This window comes from Myotis yumanensis, unplaced genomic scaffold (genome assembly GCF_028538775.1).
Source record: "Myotis yumanensis isolate MYYU_CA2020_CCGP unplaced genomic scaffold, mMyoYum1.0.hap1 SCAF_2, whole genome shotgun sequence".
In the NCBI taxonomy this organism is placed as follows: domain Eukaryota; kingdom Metazoa; phylum Chordata; class Mammalia; order Chiroptera; family Vespertilionidae; genus Myotis; species Myotis yumanensis.
In genome coordinates, this window is record NW_027223753.1 from 48,008,273 (window position 1) to 48,024,482 (window position 16,210).

The window sequence follows — 16,210 nt, forward strand, 5'->3', positions numbered from 1 at the left end:
AAGCAAGACCAAAAGGATCAAATTGTTGCCAAGTAACTTAACTGCATCACAGAATAAAGCCCAAGAATATTTATAGGAATACAAAGTATCCAGTATCAAACAAGGCATGGAAAAAAAAGAGTACATCCCATAATGAGGAGAAAAATCAAACACACCTGACTTTGAACTGACAGAAATGTTGAAATTAAAAGATAGGAATTTAGTTGAAGCTGTATTTCATATGTTCAAAATGTTAAGTAGAGATAAGAAAGATATAAAAATACTCTAAGTAGGATCAACAGCAGATTAGACAGTAAAGAAGAAAAGATTAGTGAACTTAAAGGCATAGTGATGGAAAGTATTCAAAATGTAACAGAGAAGAGAATTTTTTTAAAGAAATGAACCAATTATTATTGTGCTTTGGGACTATTTCAAGGGGGTTAATAATGTGTAGTTGGGAGTCCCTGAGGAGAGCAGAGGAGTTTATTAGAATTAAAAAAAAATGCTGGAAATTTTCCAAATTTGGTGAAAATTATAACTCCACAAATTTAAGAAGTTTATTAAAACTCAATAACAAGAAACTTAAGAAAAACTACATCAAAGGATATCATAAATTGCTTAAACCTAGTGATAAAAATCCTATCTAATAATAGAGAAACATGTTAATTAGCCGTACCTCCGCTACCCTTCCCATTGGCTAATCAGGGCGATATGCAAATTAACTGCCAACCAAGATGGCGGCCGGCAGCCAGGCAGCTTGAAGCGAACAGGAGGCTTGCTTGCTTCAGTGATGGAGGAAGCCAACGTTCCCCGCCTGCCTTGCCGGCCTCTGAGCTTGCAGTTTAAGAAACATTGTTACAAATATAGAAGCTAAACAAAACCCCAGAAACCTGCTTTCAGCCAGCCAGGCTTCAGCCAGCAGGACCGCACATTGTTTCAATTATAGAACAAACGCAGATCCCTGCTTTCAGCAGCCGAGGCCTCAGAGCTGGAGCCAAGCCTCAGAGCTAAAGCTGGCCCAGAATAAAAAAAAAAGAAAAAAAGGACAGGTTGGGAGCTTCAGTCACCTGCCAGCCTGAAAACGGCCCTCAGCCCCTCACCCAGACTGGCCAGGCACCCCAGTGGGGACCCCCACCCTGAAGGGGGTGTGACCAGATGCAAACAGCCATCATCCCCTCACCCAGGCTGGCCAGGCACCACAGTGGGGACCCCCACCCTGAAGGGGGTGTGACCAGCTGGAAACAACCATCATCCTCTCATCCAGGCTGGCCAGGCACCCCAGTGGGGACCCCCACCCTGATCCAGGACACCTTTCAGGGCAAACCAGCTGGCCCCCACCCGTGCACCAGGCCTCTATCCTATATAGTAAAAGGGTAATATGCCTCCCAGCACCGGAATCAGCGGAGCCACGAGGCCTCCCAGCACTGGGATCAGCGTGACAGGGGGCAGCGACCAAACCCCCTGATCTCCCTGTGGCTCTGTGTGTGACAGGGGGCGGGGCTACAACCTCCCTATCCGCCCTGCTCGTTCATGACAGGGGAAGGCGCCCCAACCTCCTGATCAGCCCTGCTCTGTGCCTGATAGGGGGGAGCTCCCCAACCCCCTGATCGCCCTGCGGCTCTGTGTGTGACAGGGTGTGGCGCCCCAACCTCCTGATCGGCCCTGCTCTGTGTGTGACAGGGTGCGGCGCCCCAATCCCCCCCCCCCCCCCGCCACGGGCCATGCTCTGTGTGTGACAGGGTAGAGCCATAACCCCCCCCATCGGCCCTGCCCTGAGTGTGACAGTGGTGGCGCCCCAACTCCCTGATCGGCCCTGCTCTGTGGGTGATAGAGGGCGGCGCCCTAACCCCCTGATCGGCCCTGCTCTGTGTGTGACAGGGAGCGGTGCCCCAACTCCCCTATCGGCCCTACTCTGTGAGTGACAGGGGGGAGCTCCTCAACCCCCTGATGGGCCCTGCTCTGTGTGTGACAGGGTGGAGCTCCTCAACCCCCTGATTGGCCCTGCTCTGTGCATGACAGGGGGTGGTGCCGCAACCTCCCTATCGACCCTGCCTTGAGTGTGACAAGGGGCGGTGCCCCAACCACCCAATTGGCCCTACCCTAAGCGTGACTAGGGGTGGCATCGCAACCTCCTGATCCACCTTGCTCTGTACATGACAGGGGGCGGCGCCCCAACTCCCCAATCGGCCCTGCTCTTAGCCCGACCAGGGGCTGCACCTAGGGATTGGGCCTGCCCTCTGCCACCTGGGAGCAGGCCTAAGCCAGCAGGTCATTATCTCCCGAGGTGTCCCAGACTGCGAGAGGGCACAGGCCGGGCTGAGGGACCCCCCTTCCCCCCCCCCAAGTGCACAAATTTTTGTGCACTGGGCCTCTAGTAATATTATAAGCAGCCAAGGGTGGGTAGGGTAGGGGATCATATCATGTGCAAAAGAACAAAGATAAACATGTCTATAGATTTCTTGTCAGAAATAATGGAAGCAAGAATACTGTGAAACGCATCTTTAGTGAAAGAAAAAATTGTTAGCTAAGGATTCCACACCAAGTAAAAATACTGTTTAAAAAATGAAGACTTCATTCTTTGTTGTGACCAAGTAACATTTCACTGTATATGTGTACCATAACTTCTCTGTCCACTCATCTATTGTGGGCACTTGGGCTGCTTCCATAGCTTGGCTACTATAGATAATGCTGCAATGAGCATAGGGTGCATATCTCTTTTCAAGTTAGTGTTTTGGGTTTCTTCAGATATATACTCAGAAGTGGAATATCTGGGTTATGGGGCAGTATTATTTTGAAAATTTTGAGTGGCCTCCATACTGTTCTTCACAGTGGCTGCACCAATTTGCACTCTCACCAACAGAGCTTGAGGGTAGCCTTTTCTCCACATCTTTGCCAACACTTGTTGTGCGTTGATTTATTGATGATAGTCATTCTGACAGATATGAGATAGCTCATTGTGGTTTTAGTTTGCATTTCTCTGTGATTAGTGACAGCATGGATGGACCTTGAGGGTATTATGCTAAGAAAAATAAGTCAGATAGAGAAAGACAAGTACCATATAATTTCACTTATATGCAGAATCTAAAGAACAAAATGAATGAACAAACAAAACAGAAACAGACTCATAGATACAAAAACCAAAATAATGGTTGCCAGATGAGAGGGGCTTGATGGGTTTGGTAAAAAAAGGGTGAGGGGATTAAGAAGTATAAATTGGTAATTACAAAATAGTCATGGAGAAGTAAAGTACAGCATAGGGAATATAGTCAATAATATTGTAATAACCAAGTATGATGCCAGGTGGGTATTTGAGATATCAGAGGAAAAGAGAACATTTTGTAAATTATATGATTTTCTAACCACTATGTTGTATACCTAGACCTAATATAAAATAATATTGACTGTCAACTTATTTGAAAAATAAAATTCAAAAATAATAAAAAAGTAAAGACTCGGGATATTTTTAAAATGAAGAAGAAACAAAGGCTTTTTCAGACACACAAAAGGTGAAAAGATGCATGGCCAATAGACTCACAGCACAAGAAATGTTAAAGGGCGTCCTCAAACAAAAAGAAAAGGGAATCGGATGAAAACTTGGATCTACATCAAGAAATTAAGAGTTGGGGTTGGGGGAATGAGAAGAGATAAACCAAAGAGTTTATATACTTACTTAAGTCCTGGTGCACGAAATTCATGCACGGGGGTGGGGGGCGGTCTCTCAGCATGGCCTACACCCTCTCGCAACCTAGGACCCCTCAGGGGATGTCTGACTGCCTGTTTAGGCCCAATCCCTGCAGTCGGACATCCAGCAGTCAGACATCCCTCTCGCACTCCTAACCGCTTGTCTGCCTGCCTGCTCAGTGTGTGTCATAGCGACCGGTCATTCCAGGCATTCCAGTCATTCCACCATAAGGGTCACTTAGGCATATATATATATATATATATATATATATGTAGATAGATAGATATAGCTATAGATATAGATATAGATATAGATATAGATATAGATATGCATAGCTCATGAACATGAGCAATAAGGTAGTGAAGACCTGCGGGGGGGTGGGTAGGGGGTGGGAGGTGAGGGATAAAGGGGGGGGGATGGGAAATATCTGTAATACTATCAACAATAAAAAATATATTTAAAAAAAGAAATGAAGAGCAACAAAAATGGCAACTATACTATTAAATATATACATTTTCTTACTTAAAAATCTCTTTGGAAGATAACTTTTTAAGCAAAAATAAAAACAATTTAGCATGGAGTTTATAAAATATGTAAAGGTAAAATAAATGACAGCTATAGTTCAAATGTGCAATGTAGGGCTTTTTATTATGTGTGTATAAAAAAGAACATCTTCAGAACATTTAGGCCAAAACCAGTGTTATCATTTTTGGCAGCAAACCTTTGACACTTACCCAGCTTAAAGCTAACAACTTTTTATATGATATCAGTGTCTTCAATTTTCCAGAAGTACATTTTGTTACCAATGCATTTGGAGAATGCATAAAAATGCTACATTGCTCAAAGTTTGATATTCAATGGAAAATAATAACAGCAACTTAAATGTATTGAAGACTGTGTACAATTGTAATAAAAATCTGAGGAACAGGGAAATAATAAAATTTATTGAAACTTTGCACATAGTTGAGAGAACTAGGAGACAAGCTAATGAAGAACAGAGACAGGACACAAACTCAGTCGTTCAGACCTAGAGTCTGCAAGATTAACTGCTACACACTGCCCTCTCTTTTGTTTGCTTTTTGTTTTCTGAGAATTTCTGCTTCTTAAAGTCTTCTAAGTTAAAAATTCTGTGGCCTCACTAGACACATCTAACATTGGGGGTCTTAAAAGTTTTCCTCCAAATATTATTTGGGGTCTGTTCTAAAAAACACCTCAGCCCAGCTGGTATGGCATAATGGTTGAGCGTCGACCTATGAACCAGGAGGTCACGCACAGTTCAATTCCTGGTCAGGGCACATGCCCAGGTTGTGGGCTCAATCCCCAATAGGGGGCATGCAGGAGGCAGCCGATCAATTATTCTCTCTCATTATTGATTCTATTTCTCTCTCCCTTTCTCTTCTTCTCTGAAATCAATAAAAATATTTTTTTAAAAACAGCCTAATTAGATATCTAGTTTGTCTTATTGAGGTTTTTTTTATGTCCCCTTAAATTCTACACCTGAGTGTATGTGTGTATATACATAAATATATGTATACATACAGGGTGTCCCAAAAATATTACACACACTTCAACAGCTGATAGCTCAATTTAGAAAATAAAATGTATTATAATAAACACTGCCTTTATAATTATTCAAAGTGTGTGTATACATTTTTAGGTACATCTTATACACACACACACACACACACACACACACACACAGTTAATGGGGGAGGGGAGGGCACAGGTGAGAGAACCCTTCACTGACGCAGGCAGGAAAGTCCCATGCTAGCAGAAAACAGCGGGTGTTATGAAATCACAGAAAGAAGCTTTTGTTAGGTCTCCTTAAGGAGCTGGAAGAGATGGGCAGTATTCTGGGAAAAGTTGATAAGAATGCCGCAGTTGTTTCACAATTCAGTTCTGTCTTTTAAGGTTTGATTTAAATCATGCACATCTGTAGTTGGCAAACATGTACGCCTGTGTGTGCAGGCCATACACTAACGTAAGGGTTTAGCAAACTGAAAGTACTTAATAAATACTTGATAAATCAACAAAAATTTACACATACATTTATCCCATCAGAAACTGTCCTTAACTTTTAATCTGGGGCCTGTATTTCTCTCTACACTCTTTGGAACACCTGCAGCTGCCGCGAGTGGAGGGGTTTCCCCAATCTGGCTTACAGATTTTTCACCAGCCTGGGGCTGTATGAGTTTCCAAAGGCCAGGAACAAATGGCCACAACAGAAATGCATTCTTTCATAGTCTGCATGCCTGATTCTAAAATCAAGTAGTTGGCAGGGCTGTGCTCTCTCCAAAGGCTCTAAGGAACGACCCTTCTTTCCTCTCCCAGCTGTGGGCCGCTCCCATGCTCCTTGGCTTGTGGAAGAATAACTCCAACCTCGGCCTCTGTCCTCACATGTCCTTCTCTTGTGCAGGCGTCACTTCTTCTGCCTCTTATAAGGACACCTGTCATTGGATTTACAGCCCACCCTGATAATCCAGATAATCTCAGTTCGAGATCCTTAATTATATCTACAAGGACTCCTTCCAAATAAAGTCAAAGACACAGATTCTGGGGCCTTTTTTTGGGGGTGGGGGGGCTGTGCAATCAAACCCACTACAGAGGCATTTCCAGCAAGGTCCAGAGTGTGAGGCATTGGACTTGGGTGCAAATTTTTCAGGGGATGTCAAAAAACTGAGTAAATAAATAAATAGAAATCAATAATAACAAACAATAGTAAAAATAAATAATATTTTAATAAAGTAGTTCCAAAACTAAAAATTAATACAAAAAGTCAATAATTAACAAAATACAAAAATTTAAATAAATCACTATTGCTGATTCTTTTTTCTAATATGGCTCAGCACGGCACTAATTTCCAGCAACAGCCCAAGCTTCTGATCCGCAGTGGGGATGAGCTGAGTCAAACCCACCATTTCCCTGGCCACAATTTAGATCAGCCTTCCCAGAAACATTGCTCCAGGGAGCTTCACTCAGAAGACCAGGACACTATGCGCTGCGCTTCTGGCTCCCAGAGCAGGTTTATTTGTCTTATGAATTGTGCAAACACCCCCCCTGAGAAGCTAATTAAAATGGGAGCTCATGCTGCCAAATCCGGGAAACCTCCAAGTAAGAATCAGGAGGCTGCCAGAAAGTGTTATTAATACGCACACTCAACCTCTCACTGTGGCTTAAGGGGCAGAGGACAAACTGAAGGACAAGCTCTGAAAGGTGAGACTATAAGGTGGCAGTGGCTGAGCCCCACTGCCGAGCACAGCAAGGGACAAATGGGAGGCACTCTGTGTGCGTAGGAATGACTACTTGACGCATGGTGGGTGGATGGAGTTTAGGAACAGGAATAAAACTGAATGCTCTGCCTCTTCACCCCACTAAGAAAGAAGAAATGTTATTTACATTTGATTTGTGTGCTATCACCTAAAGCAACATTAACCCTTTTCGGTCCAACCTCGAGGCTGACTCAACAGACCAGGCACTAGGAGCAGGTCCAATGTCGAGCAATAAGAACATTAAAAAGTTCAACATTCAATCCCGTCAATTAATTTGGACCAGACTGTTTGAATTCCAAAAATAACATTGGACCACAAAGGGTTAATACTATTAGTTGATTACTTAATGCTAAATAATTAGCATGAAATAACCACTGAGAAAGTGTAATCCTATATAATAAAAGGCTAATATGCAAATTGACCAACTGGCAGAATGTCCCACAGGGAGCAGGCCTAAACCATCAGTCAGACATCCCCTGAGGGCTTCCAGACTGTGAGAGGGCACAGGCCGGGCTGAGGGAACCCCCCCCCCCCCCGCCCCCAATGCATGAATGTCATGCACTGGGCCTCTAGTAAGAAATATGATTATGTTAACAAAGTATAGAAAATATGGTGTGTTCCCCAATGTATACACATTTTGAGTAATTATTAATACCATTGGATTAAATCTGAAAAGAAAGAAACATTAATTGAGCTATCAGAAAAAAGTATGTATATATTTTTGGGGATACCCTGTGCATAGGAAGAAATTTAAGAGGAAACAAGCAGAAAATATAAGAAAAAACTTGGAGACTTCACTTAAGGGCATTAAGGAAGACTTATCTTCCTGGTTGGAAAGACTCACTAACATAATAATGTAAATTCACCTCAAATTTGCATATGAACTTAATGTAATTTCAAAAAAAAATCAATGATCATTTGGAGGAGAAAATACGCAAACTGATTTTTAAATTAATCTGAAAGGTCAAAGCAGTGAAAATAGCTGAAAAATTTTGAAAGAAAAAATTATGGACAACATGAACTTCCAGGTGATTAAAATTATTATAAAACTGTAATAATTAAGACAAGAGCCCAACCAGTGTTGCTCAGTGGTTGAGCATTGACCTATGAACCAGGAGGTCAGAGTTTGATTCCCAGTCAGGACATATGCCCGGACTGCAGGCTTGATCCCCAGTGTGGGGCTTGCAGGAGGCAGTCAGTCAGTGATTTTCTCCATCATTGATGTTTCTATCTTTCTCTTCCTCTCCCTTTCTTTCTGAAATCAATAAAAATATATATTTTAAAAACAGACAAGGGACAGTGTTACAAAATAGGAACATGTACACATGTGACAAAGCATAGAACTTGAACTTCTTATATATAAATCTTTAATATGTAATAGAGACTTTATATCAAATCATTTTGAAAAGAAGACTTGATTAATACTGTTCAAACCTAGAGCTATTTATTAATATTACTAGATAAATAGATTTCCATTTTATATTATACACTAATTAAATTTAAATCAGTTAATTTTAATTTAATTTTAAGTTAAGATTAAATTAAAATTAATTAAAGGTAGAAATTAATTATAGTGAATTATAGAAGACAATCTTATCTCAGGGTGAAGATAGGTTTTCTAAGCATAAACACAAGGAAAACTACAATAAAGAAATAATCAATTTTTCTTCATAAAATTTAAACTTTGTATGGTAAAACTCAACATAAAAAAAGTAAAAGAAACAATAAATTTAGAAAATATATGCCACATATATGAAAGGCAAAAGATACAATAACATATAGAAAGACTTCCCAAAGATCAATAGGGGTTGATTTTAAAACTCAAAATCAATAAAGAGTTCTCAAAATCAGTAAGAAAAGGAAAAGATGAATACTCAAAAAAAAATGAGTGATGTTCACAGAGTTTATTTTAAAAAGAAATAAAAATGGCTAATTACTATATAAAAAATTAGCCTTACAAATAACAACAGAAATGCAAGTTAAAATAACAGTGATATACCATTTCCCAAATTGACAAAATTATTTTAAAAGATCAAACCCAATACTGAGACTCAAGTCAAATTAGCACTCACATTCTCACATACTATCAGTCAATACACCTCTTCTGAGAGGGATTTGGGTACTAAATGTCAAAAAGCCTAACAATAATTCTAATCCTTTCATTTATTTGTTTCATTTTTAAGTAGAATTACCTAAGAAAATGATTTAATATACACATAAGTTTACAGACAAGATATTCATTATAATGTTATTTATATCTGCAAAAAAAGTTTCAAACAGTCTCAATGTCTAACATGAAAACAATTGAATGATGGGATTTTATGATGCCATTAAAATAACATTTTAAAATAATATTTAGTTGCATAGTCTAATGTATTTAGGTTTAAGTTTATTAAAAACTGTTTAACAAATATATACAATAAATAAACACACAAACACACAAATGCATACCACAGGAAAAAGAATAATTAACACCAGAACAGTAATATGAAGTTTTTTTGCCGGGGAGGAGGGGAGCAGGGACCAGGCAGAAGTGGGCAAAGGGGACAGAAATGGGGGACATCTGTAATAGTATCAAATATGTATACTTAAATATATATATATACATATATATATGTATATATATATATATTTGGTTTTTCTGAGGAGTAAGCTATTTTTTAGGGTAATACTTATTAAAGGCAGGGTCTAAGCATATGAGTTTGAATCTTTTATCTTTTATTGCACTCATCTTATTGGTGAGTACAGTGATGTATCTTTGCCTGTGACTGGATAGAACAGGTAAGCTTTTGATTGGCTTGTTTTACACTTGTCATGTTATTCAGATTTTCTGATTATAATGTATTATTTTATAATCAAAAAAAGAAAAGAATAAAAAATATGTTTATAAGTGTTGATCACCAGCTCATAGGATGTCAGCACTTGAAAATCAGCAAGAAGAACCTGATCCAATGTCCTCATTTTTCAGATAAAGAAATCAAGGATTCAGAAATCTAGGCAAAGGCCTGGGGAGGGGCGGGAGGCACATCTGAAATACTTCCAACAATAAAGAAAATTTTTTTAAAAAGAAAGAAAGTGAGGTGATTGGAAAGGCCAGGTATTATTTGAAAGCTCAGTAGATGCTTCTCTCCAAACCAGGCTATTCCAGATGACCCCTTGCAGTCAGGGAATAGAAGACACTCATCTCAAGCTCTGGCCATTTCTGCCCGATTCCTTAAGACCAGAGTGTGTAGAATCTGACAAGACCTCACTCTTGCTGCCCAACAGGACAGCCCTCACCTACCCACATTCTGAGTGTCTGTGCACAGAACCTGGAAGACTCAGCACATATTTGAGAGGTGACAGAACGAAGGGAATCAGGCAGTTCTACCCACCTCACATCCAACTATACCATGGTTTTCTCCTCCTGCCCTAGTGCTCAGGGCCCTGCCACTGAAAGGATGTGCTGTGGGTGGAGGTGGCGGTGTCATTTCCAGGGACTACAATGGAAAGGGCAGAGTCATGCCATGTAGTGGCTCTGGTCTTAAGGGCGTGAAGGAGTTTGTCATTTAGAGAGGGCAGAAGTGGGCAGCCTGGCCAAACAGAGAACTGCGTGTGGGAAGACCCAGAGCTTTGACGTGGCATGATGAGAAGTTCAGCCGCATGGGATGCCTGGGGTGGGAGGGGATGACAGGCGATGTGGCTGGATTGTGAAAGGCCTTGAAGAATGTGTGAAGGGGACGGTGGGAAGTCAAGAGCCGGGTGGCAATGAAGAGAGTAGAAAATGCACAAAGCAAGGCCGAGGATGAGCAATCGCTGACGGAGAGGAGGTGAACTGGCCCAGCAGACTCAGAAGAACATCCTTGAGGGGACCACAGCCAGATTCCCCTACTGGCCCTGACCCAGGCCCGGCCAGCCTGGACGCATGTCCTTGGTAGGTGCATCTGGACTGCAAGGGCCATTCTCCTTGCTCTCCCTCTACACTGTCCGCTCCTATGACTAAGAGTGGACAGCTAACAGTAAACCTATGGTTTCAAAAGAAAAGGGTGAAGTGAGGCTAAACCAAGAGAGGAAGTGGCAGAACTGTGTGGAGAAGAGCTGTCAGCTGCGAGAAAAATCTCTCAGAAATGTGGAAAGGAGGCCTGGCCCACAGCTGTGTGGCTGAGAGCGGCCAGCTCGTTCATGAGTGACAGACACCTGGCTGGCGGGTGAGTTTAGGAGGCAGAGGCCTGCGTTCACCTCCCACCTCCATCATTTCCTGTTACTTATCCTCTCTAAGCCTCAGTCTTCTTAGATGTAAAATGAGGGTAATCCTAGTCCCTACCTTGTAGGTTATAACAAATATCAAATGATATGTGAGCGCATGAATCACACTGAATTATTATCATTAACTCTTCCTTCTCTTTCCGTCTTCCTGGAACCCAGATCCGTAATTTGCATTTATAATTAGAAGAGAAGAGGAAAGCGTAATGTAAACAGCTATGTGTTGAGTCTCTGCTTGCTGCTCTACACTCATTATCCTCTCAACCTTTCTCAGGGCCCCACAAGGAAGGACTATGATGTCTCACTTCCAGAGAACTTGTCATTCAGGAAAGCTAAGTGAGAAGGGAGAACTGAGTTGGCCTAAGCTAACTTGAGGCAGAAAAGGATTCTGTTTTCCTCCAGAATTCCTGCCTGTTCCAGCAGGTGCCGCCTTCCTGAGCCTGAGTCTCCACAAGCCTAGTGTTCCCTGCCCCTGCACACTTGCTGCCATGGGAACGGGCTCCCCTCCCCTCCGCCATGCAGATGTGGAACATGCCTCGTTTTACTGGCCACGCTGACCCAGGCCAGGACACAGCCAGATGTGCTACCCCTGGGCTCGGGTCACACTCTTTTTTTTTTAATAAATTAATAAATTTTATTGATTTTTTTTTTACAGAGAGGAAGGGAGAGGGATAGAGAGTTAGAAACATTGATGAGAGAAACATCGATCAACTGCCCCCCTGCACACCCCCTACTGGGTATGTGCCCGCAATCAAGGTACATGCCCTTGACTGGAATGGAACCTGGGACCCTTCAGTCCGCAGGCCAACGCTCTATCCACTGAGCCAAACCGGCCAAACCCGTTAGGGCCACAGACACTCTTTTGATGGAAAGGCCCCACACCCAGCGTCACTGCCTAGCCACACGTGAGAATTTGCAGGAAAACACGTATCAGAAAAATCTGTGTGTGTTTCTATCCCATGGGGAGTTTCAGGAGCTGGAGGAAGCCTGTCAGGATACAAAGAACCCAGAGGCATGAGGGTCCGGGAAGGATTTGACTGAGGCAGGACACACGGGGTAGAGTGGGTGGTGGGGTGGGGAATTACACATCCTGTAACACCAACTTAGCCCTTTCCCTGTACGAAGTAGGAAACCCGGGCGCAGACATGTGAGAGAGGGGCTGCTTCATATTCCAGAAACAGCTGGGCTTGCCATTGCCTGAGATCTTTGTTCCAATTCTAATTCCTTTACCTACTTGGCTGTGTAACTAGGACAAGTGGCCCAACCACTATAATAACACAACAGCTACAACTCACACTCCGGGAGTGTTCACTAAAGGCTAGGGCCGCTAGGCCCCGTGAAAGCTCCGAACGTTCATTATGTCACCGCCTCCTCAGGATAACCATAGGAGATAGGAGGCCTTCTTTTCTCTCTTTCATGGATGGGAGTGAGGCACTGTGCAGACCTGAGCCCTTCTTTAGAGCTCAGAGTGAGAGTGCTCAGCACTTGTCCTGAGGCCACCCTGGGCACACCCATCTCCTTTGCACACCAGGGAGACTGACCATCAAAGGCCAATGATGCTGTGCGGAGGCGGCTCCTAGGGACACCTCCGCGATGGTTCTGACGGGCAGGGGCAGTGTGGCTGGAGGCCTGTTTGCTAATCACCAGGTTTCTCTCCCAGTGGAAGGAACAGAGTTCTCCTCCCCCGCGTTGGGGTCTGCGTGTCTGGAACCTTGGGCTTGGCTCTCTGAGCGCCTCAGATGTGTTGAAACTCTGTAGCAATCAGGGGAAGTCAGCGCTGGGTCAGAGCCTGCGCTGTTATCCTTCTGGGAGTTTCCAGCTTGGGCCGGCTCATTGTCAACAATTTTTGTCCCAGAAATTCTAAAGCTGGTGGAAGGCCAAAATTCTCTTTACCCTGCCCAGGTTATTGGCAAGAAAATTCAAAGGTTACATTTTTTTAAAAAATAGAGAAATTGCCCCTGCCTGACTGTCAGGAGAGGAAAGGGCCGACATTTGCCTGACGCCCAGTGTGTACAGGGGTTTCGCAGTCTTCGTCTCCGCTGGCTCTCATCCTCAGGCAGAGGGGTAGCCCCATCTCAGAGAAGGGAGAGCTGAGTTGGCCAAGGTCATCCAGGAAATAGTGAAGCTGCGAGATTTTTCTCTTTTCAAATCCGGTGATCTTTTCATCGCCTGCGATTCCTTGCTAATTCTCCAGCCGTGTAGTTACCGAAAGAGCACAAACCAACTACTTGGGTTTAAATTCTGGCCCAATAGTAATTCGCTGTGTGACTTTGGGAAAGTTACTTAGTCTCTCGGAACCTCAGTTTCTTCACATGCAAAACGAGGCTGATAATACCAGTACTTGCTTCATAGGGCTCCTGCGAGTTTAAAGGGGGTTCATCTGGGGGGAGGGGAGAATTAGAACCACGTGCCACAGCGTGCTATCAGGTATGTAGAGTCCCCTGGGGGAAGAAAGATTCTCATACAAGTCAGTCTCCGTGCTGGCTGGGTGCTTCAGACTCACTGTCCCATTAGATCTCCAGCAATGGTTTGAGTGAGACATTTTACAAATGAGGAAACTGAGAACTAGAGAAGCTAAGCCATGTGACAAATACTGCACAGCCACAGAGTATAGAGCTGGGACTCAAACCCCAGCCTGACCCCAGCACTTCCACCATCTCCTCTAGCGCTGCGTGCACTGCCCCTGGGTGGAAACGGAACAGCCCAGCAAGAGAGCGTGTGTGCACATGTGATTAGGGGCCCGCCGGGGGAAGGGGAGCCGCCACCTGGCAGGTGTTGCCTCGTTTCCCAAATGCATTATTTCCTAACAGGTCCTCTGCGCATTGATGATGGTTAATACTTTAAATGCTTAAAGCACCAAGGAAGCTGGCAATTCAGGAGTTTCCCATCATTTGAAATTTGGAGACATTGGTCGGTAGTTATTTGTTTGTTTATTGTCTGCCTACTATGTGCCAGACACTAGAATTATAAAAAGCTACACAAGTAAATGAAGACGTGATAGAACTGATTAAATAGTGACACAATGAATTCATATTCACAAACCATGATGAGTTCCATGAAAGAAAGTTCTATAGTGTTCAAGGGGGTCTGATCTGAGACTCAAGAGACAGCAGGCAAAGATCTAAAGGCAGAAGAGAAGTTAACTGGGTGAGGAAGGAGAGGATAACTCTCACAGGGTAAGGACAGCATGTGCTAAGTCCCTGAGGGAGGAGGGAGCATAGACTACGTGAGGAACCAAAAAGTTCCCACTGTGTCTAGAGGACAGAAAAAAAGAGACAAAGAGATTCAAGATGAGGCTGGAAAAATAGGAAAGGGCCAGACTATGCAGCACCCTGACAAAGCACGTAGAATTGGTCTTTATTCTAAGAGAACCGAGAGGAATTTAGTTTAAAAGAATTAAGATTTTTGACAGATGCTGTAAAAACTTGAGTAATCTGTTCTGGATATGGTTACTACAACAGTACCCATCATATGGTGAAGGGATGACAGTCTTCAACTTGCCTGCCAATTCTGAGGGGTAATTAGTGGCCATGGTAACAGCGTGCTGAGGGCTCTGTGGGTGTACCTGGATCCAGTGGGAACGAGTACCGTTACCCATCAATGACGTGGGCCTGGGGTGGGCTGGAGGTGGCTGCTCTAACTGAGGCTCAGGCATCAGACTGACCTACCTGCTGTGACTTACGCTGTTTATTTCTAACTCAGAACCTCAGCTTCCCAAGTGGTAACATACATATAACAGGACTTACCTTCAAGGGGTCTGTGAGGATCATAGGGATTAAAATGTTAAAGGATCCAGCACATCATGGACTTCATAATAATAAATTTCCTATAGAAGGGGAGTTTAGGAGTATAATTATGGAATAATAAAAGTTGAAGTTACCTTAGTGAGCAGGAAGGGAAAAAAGTAGCAAGGCCAGTTATTTCACCTTTTCACAACAGATTTTGACCTGTTTTCTGTGTACTATGTAAACTCCCAGCATAGGGAACTGACAGCCAGCACGTAGGCTGTGCTGAAGCAGGCTTTCCGACACGGAGCAATGTTTTGGAGAATACAAGTTGGCTTCAGGAATGAATGCTGTACAATAGGCCTTTACATAAACAGCGAAGCGGGCAGGTCTGTGCTCTGCGTTCATTTACCAAGTTTGATAAGTGGGCTATTGGCTCATTCACCTCTGTAGTGTAAGAGGGTATAAACTGAGGCAGCAAGATTGACCAGATATTAGACATTGAAGTGAACTTGGATATTGCATATATTAAATGAGTCAACACGTGGAAGGAGCTCAGAGCAGAATCAGGGATAAAATAGGATGCCTACAAAAAGGGAGTAGTCAGGAACACATTGGATGACTCAAACACACTGAGAGGGCAAGAGGTTTGGATGCTGAGATTAAGAGAGGATTTGTGAAAAGGATTTCTTGGGAGAGAGTAGCCATTAGTGAGCTAGAACGGTTTTAGCATATGTTATAATTTTTTCTGGCACAGTGCCAGGCACGGAATTGCTATTCACAAAGCATTTATTGAATAACTAACACACAAATACAGCCTGAAATAGGTGAGGAATAGAAAAGGAACATAAAGATTTTTAAATTAAACTGGAGCCTCCAAATACATATCAACCATAATTCACAGAACTGAGAGAGCTTATAGGCATGATGAAGGAGCCATTTTTTAAATAATCTTTGATAAGGATGGAGTAAGTTTCTAGAAGACTGGAAATGGGCAAAGTTTCTCATTTTCAAAAAGCTGAATTTCAGAAATAATAGACTTATGCAAGTTTGGGAAATACCCCAGAGCAGTATTCTGATTTTAGAGGGAGATTTGACAACCAGGTTAATTGCAGAAATGTGGGTACAAAGATAAGACAGAATCCTAGTTGATAACCACCCTACCCACATCTACTTGTGGCTTATTAGTCTAGACGACCATCCCTAGATTCACAACACAGGGCTGTGGTCTTTGGTCCTGGACAACCGTTAGAATAAACAGGGCAACTTTGAAAACACACCAATATCTGGCCCTGCCTTCAGAGATGCAGATT